The sequence below is a fragment of the Numenius arquata genome, chromosome 5 (assembly GCF_964106895.1).
Source record: "Numenius arquata chromosome 5, bNumArq3.hap1.1, whole genome shotgun sequence".
Classification (NCBI taxonomy): domain Eukaryota; kingdom Metazoa; phylum Chordata; class Aves; order Charadriiformes; family Scolopacidae; genus Numenius; species Numenius arquata.
This window is the reverse complement of record NC_133580.1, coordinates 32,137,975-32,144,829: the sequence shown is the minus strand read 5'-3', so window position 1 is coordinate 32,144,829 and position 6,855 is coordinate 32,137,975.

Here is a 6,855-nt window from a genome sequence, read left to right as displayed (position 1 = left end):
GCAAACGCTGTTTGACATTAGAATTGATACGCTCCAATGAAGAAATCTCCCCTGAGAAAATAAATACCTGTTGGTATTGCCTCATTTCATGGCTTTCGTCTCCACAGGCAGATAAAAAAAAAAAAAACAACCTGCAAAATTTTCCTTCAACAAATATATGTTGAAATCCCGGGCACTTTGTTTTCTATGCATTTTTTTTTTTCCTTTCAAGTACACTGGGTGAAACTGTAAACCCTGAGTTTGTGTGTGCAAACCTCTCTCTTGTAAACTGCAAGGTGAAAGTTCGCTCCGAGCACCGATATAGGAAAAAGATAGGACAAAACATTTTTTAAACACAGATGCTAGTATTATAATGTACGTACCGTGCGCACGTATGTCACAGTGGACGACCTACTCTGGTACCTGCACTGTCCTGCAGTCCGAAGTACAGTCTCGTTTTAACACCGATACTCTACTCGTAACGCGTACGGACTTATCAGTCCTGAAAACGGTGAAGCAGCATTCATTTTCTTTAAGAGGCATTCAGCCCAAATCCCGGCAGGAAGTTAGAGCTTCTAACTGTAAACCCTACAACCGAAGAGCACAGGGGTTAAGCTTACCAACTATATGCACCTGCCGGGCACACCAAGCTCTTTTAAAAAGGTTAGAATAGTATTCTTTCATGGGATTTTTCCACAACGATGAAGATAAATGAGGAGATACATGTTAAATCACTCGCTATCTGTATACTTGCAGTGCATTTCGTCCTGAGGGCAATGTCAATTTGTGCCTGTAAACAAATAAATTGCATTGAAATGGAATCTTACACATATGGTTAAAGACACCTGTAGCTGAGTTTTCTGTATCGTGTGAGTTACTCAGGAAAATGAAAACCTGGGGCTTTCTTTAAGAATGGGAAACCCTGAAACTTTCTCAGCAGCAGGAAACCTTGAGAACAGGTGCAGGAAAATCCTGCTGTAGCAAACGCTCAGGTACAGACTTTCAGGTTTTGCGTTTAGATTTTACATTTCCAACCTGTTACCTCAAGAAAGCTTTATGCTAAATAATTTAGGCTTGATCTTACGTTTATTGGCTTCCCAAAGTGCTTCACTGAACTGAAGTTTTGAGCGGGGAACACACTATTGTAGTTTAGTTTTACCGTCATGATAACAATTCTCTTTTGCTGGGACAAAATGCTGGCAACAAAAAAATCAGTTTAAGTAGAGTTCGACATATGGACTTAGTATATATTACTGAGTCATCTTATTTTATATTTTCTTGTTCAAAAACGAAATATTTTCTTAGCAAATATAGATAGTGTGGATGTAGCCCTCAGGTAAATGTGCCAAACATTTAACAGCTAAAGAAATGACTACGTATCATTTGGGCTGTAACATTAAAAAACTCCTCTCGCGGGGGAATGGCTAGGATTGTGTTTTCAGCAATGTTGCAATTTAAGGAAGAATGGAGTGCAGTCTTATAGAAAAATAAATGCTGTCCTCTCCTTTAGTATCAGGATCGAAAAATATTACATTCAATTTCTTGCTTTCCAGTATTTAAACATTGTCATGATTAAGGCAATTTGTGATGTTTCAACACAGTGCAGAGGAGCAAACAGAACCCGAAAGATATCAAACGTGTTTCCTGACATTTAGACAATCTGTTCTGAACCATGCCAAAAAATAAAAACTGAAGATAATCCTAACATTACAGATCTCTCCATTTGCAATTCCAAGTGCAGAAGTACAAAGTACAAAATAGACATCTGATGGGAAATTGTCACTGAAACCTATGGGGAAGACCCTCATTTACTGCAATGGGAGAGCGCTGAGGGCTTTATTTTTTTTTTTTATAAAGAGTTGCAGGGCTGCACTGGATCATCACAACACGTTCCAGGGACCTGGACAAAGCTGCGTGTCGATCCACACCGAAACACTGCTGCATTTACACCCTGCGTTTTACAAAGAGCTGTAGCAGCAACTATACTGCTCAGGGGCCACCAGCACAGGGCCAACGCCTGAAGCCTGCAGATTGGCTTCAAATATGAAAACAACTTTGCAGAAAATAATGCAGTAATTTAGTGTCGCTCGCATAATTAAATGTATGCGTACTCCAAAATCGGGGCGGGGGTGATATTTAGGAGAAAACAAGAAACTTACACACTTGCTTTGTATGATGAAGCAAAAAAAATGAGAAAACTGTAGAAGCAGTTTTTAGGATGAATGTTTACAGTTACCAAGTGTGTCTCGGATTAAAGGAGCGTGATCCTTCTTCCTTATCCCTGTAAAAAAAACAAAACAACAAAACAAAAAAACAAACAGTAAAGCATCATTAATACAAAGTAGATTGTTAGAGAGCTGCCACAACTATTGGAGCAATCTTTACTACTCCAGAGAAGTGCATAGTACCTCCTCCGTTGTCATACTACTCTTGCTACTAATTTCCTAAACTACTGCCAGGAACCAGACAATAGCATCTGACTTTTTAGACTGAGTCAGTGCTCAGGCAGCCTTATTTTTTGAGCAGAACCGATCCTTGCTGCTCAAGGTGTGAAACCTGTGGTTCTTTATGACCCCACAGATGCCTGCAGACTGGTCCTGGGGAACCCCACACACATAGGTAGACAGAAGACAAAGCGTTCCGTCTGAGATTTAAGTGATCCCTCCAGAAGTTAAAGACCTGAGCGCTTCACTTACAGACACAGCATCCAACATGGCATACGTAAGCAAAGGTGAAACAACCCATAATCATCTGCTCCAAGACTTGTGGAGTCTTAAATACTTAAATATTAGCCCTGGAAAGCACCCTGGGCAAGAAAAGTAATTAAGCTCACACTTAATTTTCATTGGTATCAATGTTAAGTACTATTTAATAGAATCATAGAATGGTTTGGGTCGGAAGTGACCTTAAAGATCATCCAGTTCCAACCCCCCTGCCATGGGCAGGGACACCTCCCACTAGAGCAGGTTGCTCAAAGCCCCATCCAGCCTGGCCTTGAACACTTCCAGGGATGGGGCATCCACAACTTCCCTGGGCAACCTGTTCCAGTGCTTCACCACCCTCACAGTGAAAAATTTCTTCCTGATATCTAGTCTAAATCTACCCTCTTCCAGTTTGAAGCCATTACCCCTTGCCCTATAGCTACATGCCCTTGTAAGAAGTCCCTCTTCAGCTTTCTTGGAGGCCCCATTTAACATTTCTTCAGTAGCTATGGATTTGAACACAAGCTCATGCTTATTTCCATTCATAGACTGCTTTACTAGATCAAATGCTAAAGCCCTTTTAGTTCTTGGAATATTCTTGTATTTCCTGCTAAAATTGAACAGGTGCTTTACTGAATTCTCAAGGATAAGTAAATCTTTATTATACTTATATTTATATATATATACTTTATACTATATAAAAGTATATAAAGTATATATATACACTTTATAGTATATATACTTTATAAATCCTTATAGTATTTATACTATAGATTTATACTATAAATCCTTATAGTAGTAAAGTATATATATACACTTTATAGTATACATACTTTATACTATAAATCCTTATAATACTACATATTTCACTGTAAGTTGACTTTTTGACTTAATGTAGAATATACATTTTGCTGAATAGGGCACAACTAAAACAGAATTTAAAAATATCAATTTATGAGCCTTTTAAAAAAATCACTCATATATGCTATCCACACAAAATTACTTTTTAAAGGCAGGCATACATTTTCTGATGGCAGGTAGGAAGGAACACAATTAATAAGTACATTTGCATACTTTGGTGAAAGACCTGCTCACATTTGACTTAGCCTACTTTCACCACAAAAATAAATGCCCCATGTATTCCTGTAACTATCAGGCGGCTTCAGTTTAGGCACGTGTTGATACAAAGAAAGGAAAAATACCCTTCTAATATTGGCAGTACAACTTACTACAGTTACTTTCTACTTTGCTACATGTTACTTTCTCATTTATTTGCCTACAACAAGGCATAAACTCCCCAAAGTATATTGTGGGAATAGATACAAGAATTTAAAAAAGGCATTTTCAGTCATTCCAGCTGGGAACAAGCTCCCTTTAGGCAGGCTGCTTGCTACAGGTAGGTGCTGTCTGGATTCAGATGCGGGCAGATATGGCAAGTTTACTAGAGCTGAAAATTAGCCCCCCCTTTTTTTTTTCTCCCATATGAAGGAAAAAGTGCAGCAGGAAAATCCAGGCAAAGACTACATTGCTAAAAGCTCACCAAGTACTGTGAACAAAGAAGAGGAGGGAAGAAACTGACCTCATGACGTCTCTCAGAAACACATACATATTCTCCAATATTTGCTGCATATCAAAAAAAAATAAAATAAATAAATCAAGAATTGTTCAGAAACTGCATCCTTTATCTTGGATTTTGCCAGAATCCAAATTGATAGGATCCTTTGTATCCCATTGACCATGCAGAAAAGAACACCGGCCACAGAAAGAAGTACTGGAAGAGCAGCAGATGTGCAGAGGGTTTGGTGCCGACAGCACCACAAACATCACACCAACACCAAAGCGTCAAGTCAGCTCTGTCACGCTGATCTCCAAGAGGTGACAGAGACCAAGATGGAGCAGTCCTTGATGCAGTGACACAGTTTTGTGAATGAACACATGAAAAAAAATAAAGAGGGAAGGAAGAGATTATGTGCAGTGCAGAAAGATACAGGAGCGAAAAGAAAGAGCACTCATTCAGCTTATTTTGGCTAGTAAAAAACGAGACCCTAAAGGACAGTATTTTTCTTCAAACTTCATGCTCATGTAATGAAATCCGGCTGTTTTAAAATCCATTTTAGGATCTGCACAGCATTGCTGTAATCAAAAAAACCCTGATACGATGTGAAAGCAATTGGAATGAAAAAATTATCAATAGTTCACCTTCTGATTCATACAAAATTACACTCCTGTTCTTGTTATGGGGAAAAACACTACCCCAAGCAAATGTGTTTAATTAGGAAGAGAAAGACAAAAGACATAGAGGAAAAGAAGGGGAAACAAACAAAAAAAAAGCAGATAATAAAGAAAAAGAGAAAAAATTATTCACAGGGACATGGAAGTTATGTAGGGGAATGAAAATGCTGAGTAGGTACAAGGACAGTACAGAATAATGGGAAGAAGTCTATAGACGTGATTCCCCTCTGGCATATATGTTATTTTCATAGAATCATAGAATCATCTAGCCTTCCGGGACTCCTTTGCCCCTCAGGGCTGCCTCCCAAGGGACTCCGTCAAGCAGGCTCTTGAAAAGACCAAAGTCTGCCCTCTGGAAGTCCATGATGGCAGTCCTGCTGGCTCCCCTCCTCACTTCCCTGAGAATTGAGAACTCTATCATTTCATGGTCGCTCTGCCCAAGGCAGCCTCCAACCATCACATCCCCCACATCCCCCCCTCTATTCACAAACAGCAGATCCAGCAGTGCTCCCTCCCTAATCAGCTCCCTCACCAGCTGTGTCAGGAAGTTATCCCCAGCGCACTCCAGGAACCTCCTAGATTGCTCCCTCTCAGCTGTGCTGTATACCCAGCTGATATCTGTTAGGTTGAAGTCTCCCACCAGGACAAGGGCAAGTGATCTTGAGATCTCTCCCAGCTGCTTATAGAATAGTTCATCTATCTCTACATTCTGGTTGGGCGGTCTATAACAGACTCCCACCACGATATCAGCCTTGCTGGACCTCCCCCTGATTCTTACCCTACTGTTTCCCTCAATTAGCTCTTGACATTCAGACATACAGGGCCACCCCACCTCCTCTCCTTCCTCACCTGTCCCTTCTGAAGAGTTTGTAGCCATCTAATGCAGCACTCCAGTCATGCAAGTCATCCCACCACATTTCTGTGATGGTGACTACATCATAGCTTTCCTGCCGCACAATGGCTTCCAGTTCCTCCTGTTTGCTGCCCATGCTGCATGCATTAGTGTGAAAGCACTTCAGCTGGGCTACCGGTCCCACCACCTTTTTGGTGTAGGAAGGCCTAACTTCTACCTGACCATTCCCAGGCACAGCCATAGTTTCTAACCCATTGATGACCCTTGCGTCTCTGCTGATGGATTCCCCCCCTTCCCCCTTCAAACTTAGTTTAAAGACCTTTTGATGAGCCCTGCCAACTCCTGCGCAAAGACCCTCTTCCCCTTTTGAGACAGGTGTACCCCATCTGTCTCCAGTAGGCCTGGTGTCATGTAAACCTCCCTGCGCTCAAAAAACCCGAAGTTGTGCCTCTCACACCAGGCTCGGAGCCAGGTATTGATCTGCTGGCTCTTCTTGTTACTTTCCTCATCCTTCTGTGTGACTGGGATGACAGAGGAGAACACTACCTGTGCTCTTGACCCCTTGACAAGTTGTCCCAAGGCCCAGAAGTCTCTTTTGATTGCCCTTGGGTTTCTCGTTAACAGCTCGTCTCTGCCTGCCTGAAAAATGAGTAAGGGGTAATAAGCTGAGGGGCTTACCAGGGTGGGAAGTTTTCTTTTTATGTCTTTAACCCAGGTCCCAGGGAGGCAGCAGACCTCCCTGAGAAGTGGGTCGGGTCTGCATACCAGGCCATCAGCTCCCTTCAGGATGGAGTCGCCTACAACAATGACCCATCTTTTTTTTCTGGACTGAGGATGTTTTGACGCTGGGTTTAGGCTGAGTTAACCCTACTGACACCTCCACAGACATTGAATTATCCTCCTCGCTGTGATTGGGTTCCCTTTGCAGAGCCTCTTATCTGTTTGTTTAAGGGTACCTGGGGAGATGGGGGAGGTACTGGAGAGACACATCTGCTTCATCGGGCAGCAACTCCTTCCCACTGCCCCCTATCCTCTAAGTTACCTTGTTCAGCCAGGCAGAGAGAGGACAGGGAGTTCTCTGTAGCCGGG